This window comes from Oryx dammah, unplaced genomic scaffold (assembly GCF_014754425.2).
Source record: "Oryx dammah isolate SB20612 unplaced genomic scaffold, SCBI_Odam_1.1 HiC_scaffold_4, whole genome shotgun sequence".
NCBI lineage: Eukaryota > Metazoa > Chordata > Mammalia > Artiodactyla > Bovidae > Oryx > Oryx dammah.
Window position 1 is genome coordinate 9,513,132 of NW_024070188.1, and position 19,997 is coordinate 9,533,128.

Genomic DNA, 19,997 nt, shown 5'->3' on the forward strand with positions numbered 1-19,997 from the left:
CAGTAGCCCCCCTGCTACTGTTTCCACTGTTTCTCCATCTATTTGCCATGAAGTGATGGGACTGGATCCCATGATCTTTGTTTTCTAAATGTTGAGCTTTAAGGCAACTTTTTCATTCTCCTCTTTCACTTTCATCTTGAGAAACCTGTATGCAGGTCAGGAGGCAACAGTTAGAACTGGACATGGAGAAACAGACTGGGTCGAAATAGGAAAAGGAGTGCATCAAGGCTGTATATTGTCACCCTGCTTATTTAACTTCTATGCAGAGGACATCATGAGAAACACTGGGCTGGAAGAAGCACAAGCTGGAATCAAGATTGCCAGGAGAAATATCAATAACCTCAGATATGCAGATGACACCATCCTTATGGCAGAAAGTGAAGAGGAACTAAAAAGCCTCTTGATGAAAGTGGAAGAGGAGAGTGAAAAAGTTGGCTTAAAGCTCAACATTCAGAAAATGAAGATCATGGCATCTGGTCCCATCACTTCATGGCAAATAGATGGGGAAACAGTAGAAACAGTGTCAGACTTTATTTTTCTGGGCTCCAAAATCACTGCAGATGGTGATTGCAGCCATGAAATTAAAAGACGCTTACTCCTTGGAAGGAAAGTTATGACCAACCTAGACGGCGTATTAAAAAGCAGAGACATTACTTTGTCAACAAAGGTCCATCTAGTCAAGGCTATGGTTTTTCCAGTAGTCATGTATGGATGTGAGAGTTGGACTGTGAAGAAGGCTGAGTGCTGAAGAATTGATGCTTTTGAACTGTGGTGTTGGAGAAGACTCTTGAGAGTCCCTTGGACTGCAAGGAGATCCAACCAGTCCATCCTAAAGGAGATCAGTCCTGGGTGTTCATTGGAGGGACTGATGTTGAAGCTGAAACTCCAATGCTTTGGCCGCCTGAGGCAAAGAGCTGACTCATTTGAAAAGACCCTGATGCTGGGAAAGATTGAAGGCAGGAGGAGAAGGGGACGACAGAGGATAAGATGGTTGGATAGCATCACCAACACAATGCACATGGGTTTGGGTGGATTCTGGGAGTTGGTGATGGACAGGGAGGCCTGGCGAGCTGCAGTTCATGCGGTCGCAAAGAGTCAGACATGACTCAGCGACTGAACTGAACTGAACTGATGGGACCGGATGCCATGATCTTTGTTTTCTGAATGTTGAGCTTTAAGCCAACTTTTTCATTCTCCTCTTTCACTTTCATCAAGAGGCTCTTTAGTTCTTCTTCACTTTCTGCCATAAGGGTGGTGTCATCTGCATATCTGAGGTTATTGATATTTCTCCTGGCAATCTTGATTGCAGCTTGTGCTTCAACCAGCCCATCGTTTCTGATGGATACAATGTGGATGTATATTACAATGTGGTTTATAATAAATGTAAATGATAGGTTCCGTTCAAAGTTGTAACTATATCCAATTTTTTTTTTCACTTGTCCATCAGTTAACTTTTCGAGCTTATCTTCAGGCAACTTACCCTTGACTGTGCGCATAGATGTTCCAAGGTCTAAACCAGCCTTTTGCAAAAACACAGGAAGCAGTTACCTGCATGATACGAAAATCACTCCAGGTTTACTTACTACTCTTGTTTGCTTTTGTTAGGAAAAAGAGCTTTGGTTTTATCGTCTGCAACAAGGTTAAAAATGAAAATGCTGTCTCTTCTCACCGAGTCTCAGAAGGTAAAACAAATGACTAACAGTAAGGTATAAAACATTGATATAAAATTTTGTGAGGATAGATTTCATGAGATGCTGGAGATCAAAGAGAAACACGGGATCTATAAAAACTTGAAATAATGGATTCATTATAGGGAGAGAGAAGAATGACTTACCACATTTATGTCTGTGGGTTTTTAAAATTTATTTATTTACCTACCTACCTATCTGCACCAGGTCTTAGTTGCAGTGGGATCTTTGATTTTTGCTGCAGCATTCAAACTCTTAGTTATGGCATATAGGATCTAGTTCCCTGACCAGGGATTGAACCTGGGCATTGAGAGCACAGAGTCTTAGCCACTGAAGGACCAGGGAATCCAATGTGTGTGTTTTAATGTGAAGAGAATCCATCAAAATTATCCCAGTAAAACTTTAGTTTGGGGTCCATACACTCACTAATGGGAATGTGATGTTGAAAAAATTCTCCACTTACTACGTCCTGGGTGCCAGGGACTGTTCTTTTTGCAGGGAAAACAATAATAAAGAATACACAGTTTCTGACCTCAAGGGCTTTTCCTCTAAAGGAAAAGATGAATTACCCAACAAATAATCACTATAAATAAGGGGAAACCCGGAAATAAATGTTATTTTGTGTGTTTTGAAGCGTTAGCTTTAACCTTTGATGGATTTTCATCTTTTCAAATTAGGGCAAATAATAATTCAGTATTTTTTCCTATGTACTTTGATCGCATTTTATTAAGTGTTTGAGACAGTTGTGTTTTTTAAATGATATTTTACCTCAATTCAAGTACTAAATTTGCTGAACCTTTTCCTGAAAATTGGCTTCATTTCCCTTTCATTTTCTGCTAAGGGTTTACATCCCTGCAAGAGGAATAATTTCCTTTACAGAGGAGCCATAAATATACACAAATACAAATCAACCCTCTTTTTTTTTTTTTTAACCCTTTGTCCACCCAGCTGCAGTAATTTCTTCTACAAAAACAGAATAATCAGAAACTACTATAGAAAGGTTAGGTTTTTGTTACTAAAAAATAACTAGAAACACAAGCAATGTGTACTATAGGTACACATTTTCTATGAAATTGATGTTGAAACCTGTATTCCAGTGAGGGGGGTGCTCTAGATTTTAAAAAAGATAAAATAAATGGAAGAAATCAATAACAACCACAACACATAACTAGATGTTGTTAGAGAATGTTGTGAACCATGATCTCTGGTCCACCTTTGTGGATCACTTTATTCTTGCTGTGTTGGTGAGTCATTTCTGTGAAATCGTATTTGTTGTACTTGCTCAATATTTACTGATCGCTTATTACACAGAGCACCATCCCTGAGAGTGAGAGAATCTCATCATCTCTGTCTTTGTAAACTTACAGCACAAACTCGAGGAGGCTGGGAGGTGAGGGCAGATAATCCAGTATTAGTGTGCAAATAACCTTGACCTTGACCACCTTACCAGCTGAGATGAACTCTGAAGTGAGTTATGTAGGAGAGGAAAAAGTGGCCAAGCATGAGAAAAGATGCTTACCTTAGCAGAAAAGATTAAGGGTAGACATCATAGGGTTAATCAAAGAGATTTAATGTTAATGGGGAGAGAGTGGTAGTCAGCTTTAAAAGGGAGCCCAGACTCCCCCTTCCTGCTATGACATGACTTTACCCAGTAGGTTACAGGGTTAGATATTAACAGAGCCCCCTGCAGAGGGTAGAGAACTCACCACTACCAAGGAAAAAGATGAGGCTCATAGAGGGGCTGTTCTCATTTTGACCCTTCCACTCCTGAGACTGACAGTCACTTCCCTTTTTCACATTTTAAAATTAGTTTGATTTTTCTTATTGAAGCATAGTTGATTTACAATGTTGTGTTTGTACTGTACAGCAAAGTGACTTACTTATATATACAAATATATATTTATATATACTTCTATATATATATGTATATTTATATATATGTACAAAAAAAGGTCTTAATGACCCAGATAACCACAATGGTGTGACCACTCATTTAGAGCCAGACATCCTGAAGTGTGAAGTCAAATGGGCCTTAGGAAGCATCACTGCAAACAAAGTTAGTCAAAGTGATAGAATCCCAGTTGAGCTATTTCAAATCCTAAAAGGTGATGCTGTGAATTTGCACTCAGTATGCAAGCAAATTTGGAAAACTCAGCAGTGGCCACAGGACTAGAAAAGGTCAGTTTTCATTGTGATCCCAAAAAAGGACAATGCCAAAGAATGTTCAAATTACCACACAACTGCACTCATTTCACGTGCTCACAGGGCTCAAAATCCCTCAAGCTAGGCTTCAACAGTCTGTGAACCAAGAACTTCCAGATATACAAGCTGGATTTAGAAAAGGCAGAGAAACAAGAGAACAACTTGCCAACATCTGTTGGGCCATAGTAAAAGCAAGGGAATTCCAGGAAATCATCTGCTTCATTGCCTACACTAAAGCCTTTGATTGTGTGGATCACAACAAACTGGAAAATTCTTACAGATGGAAATACAAGACCACCTTACCTACCTCCTGAGAAACCTGTATGCAAGTCAAGAAGCAACAGTTAGAAACAGACAGGGAAAAATGGACTGGTTCGAAATTGAGAAAGGAGTATGTCAAGGCTATATATTGTCACCTTGCTTATTTAACTTATATGCAGAATACAATCATGTGAAATGCCAGGCTGGATGAAGCACAAGCTGGAATCAAGATTGCCAAGAGACATATCAATAACCTCAGATAAGCAGATGACACCACCCTAATGACAGAAAGTGAAGAGAAACTAAAAAGCCTCTTGATGAAAGTGAGAGAAGAGAGTGAAAAAGCCAGCCTAGAACTCAACATTTGAAAAACTAAGATCATGGCATCCGGTCCCATTACTTCATGGCAAATTGATGGTTTAAAAATGGAAACAGTGCTGCGATGAACATTGGGGTACACGTGTCTCTTTCAATTCTGGTTTCCTCGGTGTGTATGCCCAGCAGTGGGATTGCTGGGTCATAAGGCAGTTCTATTTGTAGTTTTTTAAGGAATCTCCACACTGTTCTCCATAGTGGCTGTACTAGTTTGCATTCCCACCACCAGTGTAAGAGGGTTCCCTTTTCTCCACACCCTCTCCAGCATTTATTGCTTGTAGACTTTTGGGTCGCAGCCATTCTGACTGGTGTGAAATGGTACCTCATTGTGGTCTTGATTTGCATTTCTCTGATAATGAGTGATGTTGAGCATCTTTTCATGTGTTTGTTAGCCATCTGTATGTCTTCTTTGGAGAAATGTCTATTTAGCTCTTTGGCCCATTTTTTGATTGGGTCATTTATTTTTCTGGAATTGATCTGCAGGAGTTGCTTGTATATTTTTGAGATTAGTTGTTTGTCAGTTGCTTCATTTGCTATTATTTTCTCCCATTCCGAAGGCTGTCTTTTCACCTTGCTTATAGTTCCTTTGTTGTGCAGAAGCTTTTAATTTTAATTAGATCCCATTTGTTTATTTTTGCTTTTATTTCCAGATTCTGGGAGGTGGATCATAGAGGATCCTGCTGTGATTTATGTCGGAGAGTGTTTTGCCTATGTTCTCCTCTAGGAGTTTTATAGTTTCTGCTCTTACATTTAGATCTTTAACCCATTTTGAGTTTATTTTTGTGAATGGTGTTAGAAAGTGATCTAGTTTCATTCTTTTACAAGTGGTTGACCAGTTTTCCCAGCACCACTTGTTAAAGAGATTGTCTTTAATCCATTGTATATTCTTGCCTCCTTTGTCGAAGATAAGATATCCATCAGCAGATGAATGGATAAGAAAGCTATGGTACATATACACAATGGAGTTTTACTCAGCCATTAAAAATAATACACTTAAATCAGTTCTAATGAGGTGGATGAAACTGGAGCCAATTATACAGAGTGAAGTAAGCCAGAAAGAAAAACACCAATACAGTATACTAACACATATATATGGAATTTAGAAAGATGGTAATGATGACCCTGTATGCAAGACAGCAAAAGAGACACAGATGTAAAGAACAGACTTTTGGACTCTGTGGGAGAGGGAGAGGGTGGGATGATTTGGGAGAATGGCGTTGAAACATGTATACTATCATGTAAGAAACAAATCTCTAGTGTAGGTTTGAAACAGGATACAGGATGCTTGGGGCTGGTGCACTGGGATAACCCAGAGAGATGATATGAGGAGGGTGGTGGAAGAGGGGTTCAGGGTTGGGAACTCATGTACACCTGTGGTGGATTCATGTCAATGTATGGCAAAATCAATACAGTATTATAAAGTAAAAAAATAAATAATAATAATAATAATAAAAATGGAAACAGTGACAGACTTTAGTTTCTTGGGCTCCAAAATCGCTGGATGGTGACTGCATCCATGAAATTGAAAGATGCTTGCTCCTTGAAGAAAAGCTATCACAAAACTAGACAATCTGTTAAAAAGCAGAGACATTACTTTGCTAACAAAAGTTTATATAGTCAAAGCTATGGTTTTTCCAGTAGTCATATATGGATGTGAAAGTTGGACTTCATAAAGAAGGCTGAGTGCTGGAGAATTGATGCTTTTGAACTGTGGTGCTGGAGGAGACTCCTGAGAGTCCCTTGGACTGCAAGGAGATCCAACCAGTCAATCCTAAAGGAGATCAATCCTGAATATTCATTGGAAGGACTGAGGCTGAAGCTCCAGTACTTTGGCCAGGTGATGCCAAGAGCCGACTCATTGGAAAAGACCCTGATGCTGGGAAGGATTGAAGGCAGGAGGAGAAGGAGGTGACAGAGGATGACATGGAGAGATGACATCATTGACTCAATGAATACGAGTTTGAGCAAATTCCGAGAGATGGTGAAGGACAGGAAGCCTTCCCAGGTTAGGAAGCCAGGGAGCTTCAGGACAGAGCTAGAAAAAGGCCTCAGAACTGTTCTGGGCCGACTCTTGAGGAAGGTCATGGGCCAGTCTGGAGAAGGACTGGTTCCCTAGTTGCTGAGAGGGCTGACAGAAGAGGATCTTGAGTCATCATTATCCCTCTTCAAGGATTGCCTTAGCTGAGAAAGCTGTCCTGCTCAAAGCTGTACCACCTTCTGAGGTCAGCTCACATTCACAGCAACATATCCCAGCTCAAAACAACACTCAGAGTCATCCCTGCAAAAGATAGTATTAATCGAGTTCAGTTTCTCCCTCTGCCCACTCCTACTTCCTTCCTATTCCTTTGGTAGCACAGTAACAATCCTTAAATGAAGGTCCTGCTCATTTTTATGAAGTACAAACCTGTCTTGGCTTACAAGCTATGCAGAAACAGGCAACAGACTAGATTTGGCCCGTGGCTGTCATTTGACAATCTTTGCTCTATAGCCACTTTCATAAATTAACTCAGTTTGGGTATGAGCTTATATTACGTGATGCTCATTTCCCAAAGTTAATTAAGCTAAAATGGTTACATTTAAGTCATGGATGGATAAATCAATAATGCCACCAACTCGAAAATAATAAGCAAAACCATTTCCAAGAAAAAAAAACACTCCTATTCTCTCCATGCTGTATTTTTCCATGAAATAAAAGGAAGACTTTGTCAGTTTGAGCACCAAACATTCTGGAAGTGACGTCTGCATCACTTAACAAAGGAAAACATTGTTGATGCTTAAATGTGAAAATTTGGTGCTGTGATAAAGAGTGGTTTTCTACAAGTTTCTCACTTTGAGCTTCATGGAATCTAGCAGCCATAAAGACAGAAAGAATGCAAAATGTCACATTCACTTGGGACTGACATTGGAAAGAAGCTCTCTGGCAACGATTCACTGAACCCATTCATCAGGAGACCTAGAATCTGCTCAGGGGCAATTGTGACCTCAGGCCGGCCATGCCAGCCACCACCCTGTTCTTCAGCCACTCTAGCAGCTAAAGTGGACATTACGCCGTGGAGGGCTTCCATGTTCCATCTCTGGGCTGCAGGAGAAACCAGCATCAGGGATTGTGCCCTTGAAGGGTAGGTACTCAAGAATGTCCATGGAATGAATTTGAGTGAGTGAACACATGAGGAGCTCAGAATCCAGTGGCCTCTGCTCCTCTCTCATTTTGTTGTTTCAACTCCTGTGCAGGCTTCAGCATCAAACTGTGAACAGGACATATTTTCCTAACGGCTTATTTGATGTTGGTACCTAGTCAGAGGTGACCTTATATGAAAATAGACTCTTCAGTTTTCACACTTTAATTAACTTCATATTAAAAACTGATTTTTTTCCATAGAATACAGGACTCAGACTCCTGCATTCTAAATGAGAATTAAAATTTCCCAGAGGAGAGTGTCTCAAATAGGCCCCTGGTGTGATTCATGATTTCCTTTTGTTGCCTTCTCTCCCATAGGTGTAATCTCTTTAAAGGCATTCTCTGTTAATCCCATAATGATATCTGAAAGAAAATCAGTGAGGATAGAGGAGGTCTGACTTTTCCAACCCTAAACTCTCTCAGTTAGAGCTAGAAATAACTTCGGGAAACCATCACCTCAAAGACTATGGTTAAACTAAAAATAACATGATACAATTTGAAGGGGGTGGATGACTGTGGTTCAGACAAGAGCTTTGCCTTTATTGCAGGTTCTCAGGCAGAGGTCACTATGAAGTCAAGCATTGTGGTTTCTGACAAGTCTTCTCCAACTCTGCACAGATCCTGGGCATGATCCCTCTTCAAGCCTCCTTTGACTTCCTGTCCTTCTAAAACATCCTCAGAAAAAAATGAAAAAATAAAACATCCTCAGATTTTCTGGGGTGCCTGATCTGGCCCCTTCTTCATTCAAGGCTAAAAGATGGAGCATCAGGGTGGAAGGGGGAACCAGAAAGGATGAGGAGTAATAATGGTACCTAAACTACTTTCTCTGTGTCCCAGGTGGCTCAGCAGTAAAGAATCCGCCTGCCAATGCAGGAGACATGGGTTCAATCTCTAGGTCAGAAAGATCCCCTGGAGAAGGGAATAGCAACCCACTCCAGTATTCTTGCCTGGGAAATCCCATGAACAGAGGAGCCTGGTGGGCTACTGTCCATGGGGTTTCATAAGAGTTGGACATGACTTAGTGACTAAACAACAACAAAAAGCTACCTTCTCACCAGGGCTTGTGCCCTCCCACAGCTGGCACAGACGGAAGAGGGGGTGGAATTCATCTTCTTCCGCACTAAGCTGTAAGTGGAGCATACTAGAATCTGTGAGCCATGTCACCTCAGCCCAGGCTGTATGTGAGCACTACAGCTGAGCAGTGTTGATCCTGCTTGGTAATTTAGTTATTTCCTTACTACTTAACACAAACTCATTTTTTAAAAAAGAGAAAAATCTGTAAAATTAACACAAAAGCTTCATGGTCATAATGGTCCTTGATACTGCCCTAACACGCTTCACTTGGAGAATCTCAAACAAGTATTGAGCCACCAATCTTTATGGGAAAGGGGATATGATTTGAAGTGATATGGCCTGGTCATTCAATGTGTAAAGTCAAAATACAGAAGTAATGGTGCAACACAGGAGAAAATTGAGTTACAGAGTAATCCAGAAGGTTGAGGAACACAAGTCAGAGGCGTCTGCTGTCTTCTTTCTATGTCCTCGAGGGAGCTCAGTTGCTCTTGCGAGACCCTGCTATGCACTGCTGTGTTCATGCTTTCTCGTAGCTCAGGGTGTCCAGGTGGCGATATACTTGTATTCAGTGGAATGTAAGGGGTGGCTAATATTTCCTGAGAAACCCTGTTTAAATTCAACAGCCTGAACCTTTTTCCCTGTACCTTCCCCGCTTCTTTCTTAAAGGCAACATGTTCGGAGGCATGTGTGTGTTTGTGTGCACACACGCTCAGTCATGTCTAACTCTTTGTGACCCCGTGGACTGTAGGCTGCTAGGCTCCTCTGTCCATGGGATGTTCCAGGCAAAACTACTGGAGTGGGTTGCCATTTCCTCCTCTAATTTTTGGAGGTTGAGGAGCCGAGTTAGCATCTTGAGGAAGAAAGGCCCAGCTAAGGGAGGCAAGGCAGAAAGACAGAATCCCTGGACCATCCTCTGACCTCTGTGTTTCAGCGACTATTGTTTTGATAATTTAAGCCAAACAGCGTCCCTCACTGACACACTTATCAGGTGAGTGGCCCTGAGGACCCCTTAACTGAGCAAAGTCACACAGCCAAGCCATGGTTCAAGTTTGTCTCTGCTTCACAGGAGACCACTCTTGCTCCATTTGTCTTAGCTTCTGCTTCCTCAATGGAGTCCTGGAACATGGGCTGTTTTCCTGTGGCTGAAGTTCCAAAATGTGATTCCCTTCACCGTGTTAAGTGACAGACTTATTCAGGTGTATAGCAAAGTGATTCAGTGAATATATATATAAAATATGTAAATTATATGTATTTATATATATAATTAAACACATACACATACTGCTATATAGTAGGTCCTTGTTACCTATTTTATATATAGTAGTCTGTATCTGTTAATCCCAAACTCCTAATCTATCCCTCCTGCCCTTTTCCCTTTGTTACTCATATGTTCTATCTGTGAGTCTATTTCTGTTTTATAAATAAGTTCATTTGTATAATTTTTTTAAGATTCCACATATAAATGATACCATATGGTATTTGTCTTTATCTGACTTCACTGAGTAGGATAATCTCTATGATAATCTCTGTTGCTGCTGCTAAGTCACTTCAGTCGTGTCCGACTCTGTGCGACCCCATAGACAGCAGCCCACCAGGCTCCCCCATCCCTGGGATTCTCCAGGCAAGAATACTGGAGCGGGTTGCCATTTCCTTCTCCAAGGCATGAAAGTGAAAAGTGAAAGTGAAGTCACTCAGTCATGTCCGACTCTTAGCGACCCCATGGACTGCAGCCTACCAGGCTCCTCCGTCCATGGGATTCTCCAGGCAAGAGTACTGAAGTGGGGTGTCATCGCCTTCTCCAGATAATCTATAATCCATCCGTGTTACTGCAAATAGCATTCTTTGATTCCTTTGCATTCTTTGATTCCTTTTAGTGGATGAGTAATACTCCATTGGGTTTTATGGATGAGTAATATATATGTATATATTCTACACACACACACACACACACACACACACACCCACACACACCCACACCCCACATCTTGTTTATCCATTTACCTGTCAGTGGACACTTAAGTTGCTTCCATGTTTCACTATTGCAAATAATGCTGCCATGAATATTGGGGTGCATATATCTTTTCAAATTAGAGGGTTTTTTTTTTTCTGGCTATATGTCCAGGAACGGAATTTCTAGATCCTATGGTAGCTCTGTTTTTAGTTTTTTAAGAAACCTCCGTATGGTTCTCCAAAGTGGCTGCTGTACCGGTTGACATTCCCACCAACAATGTAGGAGGCTTCTCTTTACTCCAAACTCTCTCCAGCATTTATTATTTGAAGACTTCTTGATGACACCCATTCTCACTGGTATGAAGTGATACCTTGTTATAGTTCTGATGGGCATTTCTCTAATAATTAGCAGTGTAGAGCATCTCTTTATGTGCCTATTTACTATTCTGTATGTCTTCTTTGAAGAAGTATCTATTTAGCTCTTATGCCTATTTCTTGCTTGTGATGTTTGTTTTGTTGTTGTTGAGCTGAGCTCTTTGTATATTTTGGAAATTAAGCCCTTGTCAGCTGTATAGTTTGCAAATATTTTTTCCTGTTCTGTAGGTTGTCTTTTCATGTTGGTTAAAGCTGAAACTCCAGTACTTTGGCCACCTCATGCAAAGAGTTGACTCATTGGAAAAGACTCTGATGCTGGGAGGGATTGGGGGTGGAGGAGAAGGGGACGACCGAGGATGAGATGGCTGGATGGCATCACTGACTCGATGGACGTGAGTTTGAGTGAACTCCAGGAGTTGGTGATGGACAGGGAGGCCTGGCCTGCTGCAATTCATGGGGTCACAAAGAGTCGGACACAACTGAGCAACTGAACTGAACTGAACTGAACTGATGGCTTACTTTGCTGTGCAAATGCTTAATTAGGTCCCATTTGTTTATTTTTGCTTTTATTTCTTTTGCCTTGGGAGACTGACCAGAGAAAACGTTGGTACAATTTATGTCAGAGAACGTTTTGCCTGTGTTCGCGTCCAAGAGTTGTACGGGGTCATGTCTTCTGTTTAAGTCTTTAAGGCATTTTGAGTTTGCTTTTGTGTAGGGTATGTTCTAACCATACACATACACAAACTCACTGATTTACATGCAATTTACTGTTTTTTAAAGATTTTTTTTCTTTTAAAATGAAGTTATGTTTTATTTGGGAAGATTTTTCTTATCAAGGGGAAAATTTATTTTCAGTATAATATCAAAAGCTCAGTGCCATCCAGCAAATAGAATTAAATATCAAAAAAGGCAGTATCAACAGTTACTAGCCCTAGTGGATTTACATTTCCCTATTTTCTCTCATAATTAGTTGCAAAGGAGTAATATTTCATACAAGTCTCTTTACATTACCCTAATAGTCCGTATTTATAGATTTTATTGTATTTGTGTTGAGAAAATACTTTATGTTATGTTCCTGAACAGTATTGAAGATGAGTTGAGTACCCATTTGACACTAAATTTTCTGTTATATTTTATCCAGTCATAGAAAGTACACATGGTTTGTTTATTTGTTTTACAGTTTTGTTTCATTTGAACTCTGTATTGCTTGCTATTTTTATGTTTCTCTAATACAATGTAAGATAGAAACATGGATTTGAAGTGAGATTTTTAGAAAACTGTAACATCTTCCTTTAGAATAATATAAAGTACTTCTCAAGTGATCATACATCACCTCAACACCATTAGGTTGTTAGAAGTAGTGACCATTTAAATTCAGCCATTAATATATTTTTTGAAAGATATTAATGATAGGTTCCTTTATCAGCTATGCTACTGTGCTAAAAATCTTATAGCATCTATCTAACGTTGCTGTTGTTTAGTCACTAAGTCATGTCCGACTCTTTGTGACCCCGTGGACTGTAGGCTTCCAGGTTCCTCTGTCCATGGGATTTCTCAGGCAAGAATACTGGAGTGGGTTACCATTTCTTTCTCGGGATCTTCCTGACCCAGGAATCAAACCTGTGTCTCCAATATTTGCATGCGGGTTCTTTATCACTGAGCCACCAGGGAGGCCCATCTAATGTTATTATACTCTTAAAAACAGATACAGCATCTAACCACCGTGGCCTGTGAATACCGAGTGTAAGTACCTGGGATTTGACACAGCTTCTTTGAAAAAATTGTGTTTAACCCTAGCTCAGTCCCTTTCATCAGTCATCCACTTCCTCTAATAATGGTATCTGTTAACATGCAGACAATTTATCGTCATCCCAGAATATGCCTTAGCACATGAGTGTTTCTTCACATGATTTACTAATCAAAAAGAGTTGAAATATTCAGTTTGACTGAATTACTTTCCAAGTAATATATAGAGACTCCACCTAACTAACTCACTCCTCAGGACTTTTCCTCTTCTACAGTTTGCACATATTCAGGGGGCCCATGCTTCTGAAGTAAGATGCTGAAGTGTTTTTAATTGGATTAGCTTCTTCATTTCTATGCATTTTATTCTAAGATTCTTTATTGTGACAATGTTGAGTATGCCTGTCTTATATCACAAAGCTTGTTATATAAATGTAGCTATATTTCCTTTATAAAAATTATTTATGCACTTGTTCAATCACTAAGTCATGTCAGCTCTTTGTGACTGCATGGACAACAGCATGCCAGGCTTCCCTGTCCTTCACTATTTCCTGGAGTTTGCTCAGATTCACGTCCGTTGAGTTGATGATGCCATCTAACCATCTCATCCTCTATCACTCCCTTCTCCTTTTGCCTTCAGTCTTTCCCAGCATCAAGGTCTTTTCTAAGGAGTCAATTCTTCACATCAGGTGGCCAAAGTACTGGAGCTTCAGCTTCAGCATCAGTCCTTCCAGTGAATAGTCAGGGTTGATTTCCTTTAGGATAGATTGGTTTGATCTCCTTGCAGTTCAAGGGACTCTCAAGTGTCTTCTCCAGCACCCACAATTTGAATATTTCTAAAATCATTCTTGTGGTGACATGAAGAAGTAATAAAACCACAAAACCAAACCAGAAAATATTCACAAGTACTTGACCACTTAGACTCAGGCCTATGACCCTGTCCAGGAAGGCAAGCTCCAGGGGAGAAAAAAATAACTATTTGCTGTTTTTTGAAGACCAGCCAACCACAGGTCTTTGGTTCTGAGTTCTCCTTGTGGTTTAGTTATGGATTTGCTCTATTACCAAGACTGGTCATTTCTGAAGTGGTGACTTTTAAGTCTCTTTAGATGTTAGAAATTTCTTTAAGGAGAAAAGACCTGAGCATTCTGTTACAGTAGTCCTGAGGAAAATAATAATGAATTGAATTACAGTCATGGAACGAAACAGCTGAGAAAGAGAATAGAGGATATGAGTGCATTTGGTGTTGGAAAGAATCTTAGTGAGAAAATGCTGAAGAATTCCTAGGTTCCTGACGTGTATACCAAATGAGATATGTTAATAATAATTCAACAGGATGAAGATGTAATGGACACATGTATTGGTATATTATCTATAAGGAGACATTTACCAATAACCAAAATGTTCAGTAATAGGGAAATGAGTTAGTAAACTGTGGTTGAGAATGAAAAGTATCCATTCATAATCTGACTACATGGGAGTACTTAGGGAAACCAACAAAATGCTGCCATGGAACCAAGGTCAGCTTTCTTCCTGAGGTCACTGGATTGTTTCACCTGCCTGTTATTAATATTGTTGAAACCAGGGTTGCCAGACCTGACGGTTTCTAGGCATCTGTGAAGGATGCCCAGGTGAGGCCTGATCTACCCAAGGCTAGAGAGCTCAGGTGAACAGTCACTGAAAAGCAGTCCATTCAAGCCAAAGCGTCCCTCCAGGAAGGCTGGGCATGGAGAGGGAGGCCGCGCCCAAGGAAGTCCGATCAGCTGAGCCCAGAAGGGATAGGAGGCAGATGTAAAGAGACTCCATGAGGGATTTGCTTTTATTTCTTTTTATTTGCTTTTTATTTCTCACGATGTACTCTGCATAAAAGTTAAATAAGCAGGAACTGGTATGAACCGGTTTTTCAGTGGAGAAGATGGGATAGGGAATTCACCAAGCACCCACATGCTGTTTTCATACTTCCCCTGTACAACCCATTTCTTGTGGGCACAACCCCACCAGCAGAGCTGTGGGAGTGGCATGTTGCGGAAGACAGCATAGCTTTCTCTCAACCCTGTGCCAGCCCCAAGATTCCACTTTCCATGGCACTGAAAGAAAGAGATTAGCAAGGACCCAGAAAACTGGAGTTGCTGGTTCTTTATGTAACCACATTCTTTTTATACTGTATTCCACCCAATAAGCACGTACAAAGAGTACAGTTAGCAACAAAATAAGGACTTCTAGGACGGTGACCTGTGTGCCAAGAGCACTGTGGTATAATCTTGATGTGGCTATTGTACCTCTGGGTTTTACAGCTCTTAAATCCACATTTGCCTGCTGCAGGAAGCAGGATGTGGTGAGCGGTGCTGGCCTTCTCTTCAATGGCAGAGGGCCTGGGGAGCTCAGAAAGAGTCCTGTATTCACAGGCAGGAGACCTGTCAATTGACTAGCTGAGTGACCTCAGGAAAGGCATTCAATCTGAGCCCGGGGTTCCTGCTATGTCATATTAGATGGATGGTGCCTTTCTCATCTTTCGGAATTGTTGTGACCACCATGACATACTTCAGTTCATTCGCTCAGTCATGTCTGACTCTTCGCAGCCCCATGGACTGCAGCACACCAGGCCTCCCTGTCCATCACCAACTCCCAGAGTTTACTCAAACTCATGTCCATTGAGTCGGTAATGCCATCCAGCCGTATCATCCTCTGTTGTCCTCTTTCCCTCTTGCCTTCAATCTTTCCCAACATCAGGGTCTTTTTGAATGAGTCAGCTCTTCGCATCAGGTGGCCAAAGTATTGGAGTTTCAGCTTCAACATCAGTCCTTCCAATGAACACCCAGGACTGATCTCCTTTACGATGGACTGGATGGATCTCCTTGCAGTCCAAGGGACTCTCAAGAGTCTTCTCCAACACCACAATTCAAAAGCATAAATTCTTCAGTGCTCAGCTTTCTTTATAGTCCAACTCTCACATCCATACACGACCACTGGAAAAACCATGGCCTTGACTAGATGGACCTTTGTTGACAAAGTAATGTCTCTGCTTTTTAATACGCTGTCTAGGTTGGTCATAACTTTCCTTCCAAGGAGTAAGCGTCTTTTAATTTCATGGCTGCAGTCACCATCTGCAGTGATTTTGGAGCCCAGAAAAATAAAGTCTGACACTGTTTCCACTGTTTCCCCATCTATTTGCCATGAAGCAATGGGACCGGATGCCATGATCTTTGCTTTCTGAATGTTGAGCTTTAAGCCAACTTTTTCATTCTCCTCTTTCATTTTAATCAAGGGGCTCTTTAGTTCTTCTTCACTTTTTGCCATAAGGGTGGTGTCATCTGCATATCTGAGGTTATTGACTTTTCTCCCAGCAAACTTGATTCCAGTTTGTGCTTCATCCAGCTCAGCATTTCTCATGATGTACTCTGCATAAAAGTTAAATAAGCAGGGTGATAATATACAGCCTTGACGTACTCCTTTTCCTGTTTGGAACCAGTCTGTTGCTCCATGTCCAGTTCTAACTGTTGCTTCCTGACCTGCATACAGATTTCTCAAGAGGCAGGTCAGGTGGTCTGGTATTCCCATCTCTTTCAGAATTTTCTGCAGTTTATTGTGATCCACACAGTCAAAGGCTTTGGCATAGTCAATAAAGCAGAAATAGATGTTTTTCTGGAACTCTCTTGCTTTTTCAATGATCCAGCGGATGTTGGCAACTTAATCTCTGGTTCCTCTGCCTTTTCTAAAACCAGCTTGAACATCTGGAAGTTCACGGTTCACATATTGCTGAAGCCTGGCTTGGAGAATTTTGAGTATTACTTTGCTAGCATGTGAGATGAGTACAACTGTGTGGTAGTTTGAGCATTCCTTGGCATTGCCTTTCTTTGGGATAGGAATGAAAACTGACCTTTTCCAGTCCTGTGGCCACTGCTGAGTTTTCCAGATTTGCTGACATATTGAGTGCAGCACTTTCACAGCATCATCTTTTAGGATTTGAAATTGCTCAACTGGAATTCCATCACCTCCTTAGCTTTGTTCGTAGTCATGCTTCCTAAGGCCCACTTGACTTCACATTCCCGGATGTCTGGCTCTAGGTGGGTGATCACACCATCATGATTGTCTGGGATGTGAAGATCTTTTTTGTACAGTTCTTCCATGTATTCTTGCCACCTCTTCTTAATATCTTCTGCTTCTGTTAGGTCCATATCATTTCTGTCCTTTATTGAGCCCATCTTTGCATGAAATGTTCCCTTGGTATCTCTAATTTTCTTGAAGAGAGCTCTAGTCTTTCCCATTCTATTGTTTTCCTCCATTTCTTTGCATTGATCGCTGAGGAAGGCTTTCTTAACTCTCCTTGTTATTCTTTGGAACTCTGCATTCAAATGGGTATATCTTTCCTTTTCTCCTTTGCCTTTCACTTCTTTTCTCAGCTATTTGTAAGGCCTCCTCAGACAGCCATTTCGCTTTTTTGCATTTCTTTTTCTTGGGGATGGTCTTGTTCCGTCTCCTGTATGCTGTCATGAACCTCCGTTCATCGTTCATCAGGCACTCTATCTATCATAGCTACTCCTTTAAATCTATTTCTCACTTCCACTGTATAATCGTTAGGGATTTGATTTAGTTTATACCTGAATGGTCTAGTGTTCTTCCCTACTTTCTTCAACTTAAGTCTGAATTTGATAATAAGGAGTTCATGATCTGAGCCGCTGAGTCAGCTCCCAGTCTTGTTTTTGCTGACTGTATAGAGCTTCTCCATCTTTGGCTGCAAAGAATATAATCATTCTGATTTCGGTGTTGACCATCTGATGATGTCCATGTGTAGACTCTTCTCTTGTGTTGTGTGAGATGCTTAAAATCTTTCAGTTCAGTTCAGTCTCTCAGTCATGTCCGACTCTTTGCAACCCTATAAATCCCAGCATGCCAGGCCTCCCTGTCCATCACCAGCTCCCAGAGTTTACTTAAATTCATGTCCATAGAGTTGGTGATGCCATCCAGCCATCTCATCCTCTATCACCCGCTTCTCCTCCTGCCCCCAATCCCTCCCATCATTAAGGTCTTTTCCAATGAGTCAACTCTTCGCATGAGGTGGCCAAAGTATTGGAGTTTCAGCTTTAGCATCAGTCCCTCCAATGAACACCCAGGACTGATCTCCTTTAGGATAGACTGGTTGGATCTCCTTGCAGTCCAAGGGACTCTCAAGAGTCCTCTCCAACACCACAGTTCAAAAGCATCAATTCTTCAGCACCTAGCTTTCTTCACAGTCCAACTCTCACATCCATACATGACCACTGAAAAAACCATAGCCTTGACTAGATGGACCTTTGTTGGCAAAGTAATGTCTCTGCTTTTGAATATGCTATCTAGGTTGGTCATAACTTTCCTTCCAAGGAGTAAGCATCTTTTAATTTCATGGCTGCAGTTATCATCTGCAGTGATTAAAATGGGTATGAATATCTGTAAAGGGTGACCTAAGCTAGTATTGAAATAATGTACTGAAACCTGTTCCCACCTATTACAGAAACTCCTAAACACCCCGGTGCATCCTAGAGTTTCTTTCAACATAACACTGAAACACTTAGGATTTTTAAACCTATCAGCATAGCTAACCTCTCTTCTGAGTTCTAGGCATCTGAATGTCATTTAAGCCTCAGACTCAGAATAGCAAAACTTAGAGTCTGTCCCTCCTCCTGTTTTCTCTTGCTTAACGAATGACATCACCATCCATCCAGTGACACAAACCAGAAACTGTCATGCCACTCCCCCAGCACCATCGCACCCCACCATTTACTCCTAAATTCTGTTGACACACGTGTCTGTATCTGCTTCCATCACCATTACTTTAGTTCTTTTCTCGATTCCTCAGACTTATCGTCTTACTTCTGTTTACCTCCTATGGCCATTTACCTTTGCTGTTGTCAACAGCATCTTTCTGAAGTTTAAGTCCAGTTATAGTGTGCTACGTGTGTGCTGATTCACTTCAGTTGTGTCCAACTCTTTGTGACCCCATGGACTGTAGCCCACCAGGCTCTCCTGTCCTTGGGGCTTCTCCAGGCAAGACTGCTGGAGTGGATTGCCATGCCCTCCTCCAGGGGCTCTTCCCTACCCAGAGATTAAACCCCCATCTCTTCCTTCTCCTGCACTGACAGGTGGGTTCTTTACCACTTGCACCACCTGGGAAGCTCCCAGTTATAACACTCCTAAAATTCTTCAGTGTCTTGCCATGCTTCTGAGTATACACCCAACCTGTTAGCAAAGCTCACTAAGCTGTTCATGATTGGCCCCATCTCATCTGCAGAGTTCTGCTTATGGTCTGTGCACTCACGCCCACACATGCAAATGCACGTATTCACACACTGTGCTCTAAAATGCAGACACAGTGCCCTGCGTCTCTCCAAGGGTGCAGCCATCGCCCCATCTCTGCGTCGTCCATGCTGTTTCTGGAATAATTTCCCTGTTGAGCTCACTCTTATGGATCTTCACGGCTCAATTTAAATACTGTGTCTTCCAACATACCTGAAATGATTTCCACGTCACACCACACACACCCCAACCCACCCACCCACCCCTTCCATCTCTGCAGCCATAGTCTCCCATAGGCTTCTCAGTTTATGATGGTTTCTTTTGATTTTGTTACCACATGAGCTCCTTGAGGGGAAGTACTGAAATTTCCCTTGTTCTCTTTCCAACAGCTTGTTTGGCACCTGGCATTCTCCTGACCCTGACCAATATGAGGAGTTGAGGAGATTCACCCAGAAGGAATATTCTTTGAGATCCCTGCCTAGACAGAAAGAGCATCTCTTTAATCAGGGACAATCCTGATGTTGTCCAGCAGGTGAAAAACAAGAGCTCAATGGTCAAGTCATAGATTCTAAGAATGTTCTACACCAGTGGTACTTTGAAGGAGAGTTCACGGCCATCTGATTATTCTTCAGATATGACACGACACAGAAAGCAGAAAACGGCTCCTTTTATTAATGGTAAGATACTGGCCAGAAGAGAATCAATGAGATAGTACTCCCAAGGCTCAGGGCAGAGTGAACACTTCAAGTAGGAATGGAAAGTCCAACGGAGTCAACAGGGCCAGAGAGAGACCGCAGCCCTGTGGAGTCAGGCCCTCAACCTTTCTACTTGTCCCAGGAAAACTTCTCCCAGCACCTGGATCTCACACGTGCAAATACACATAT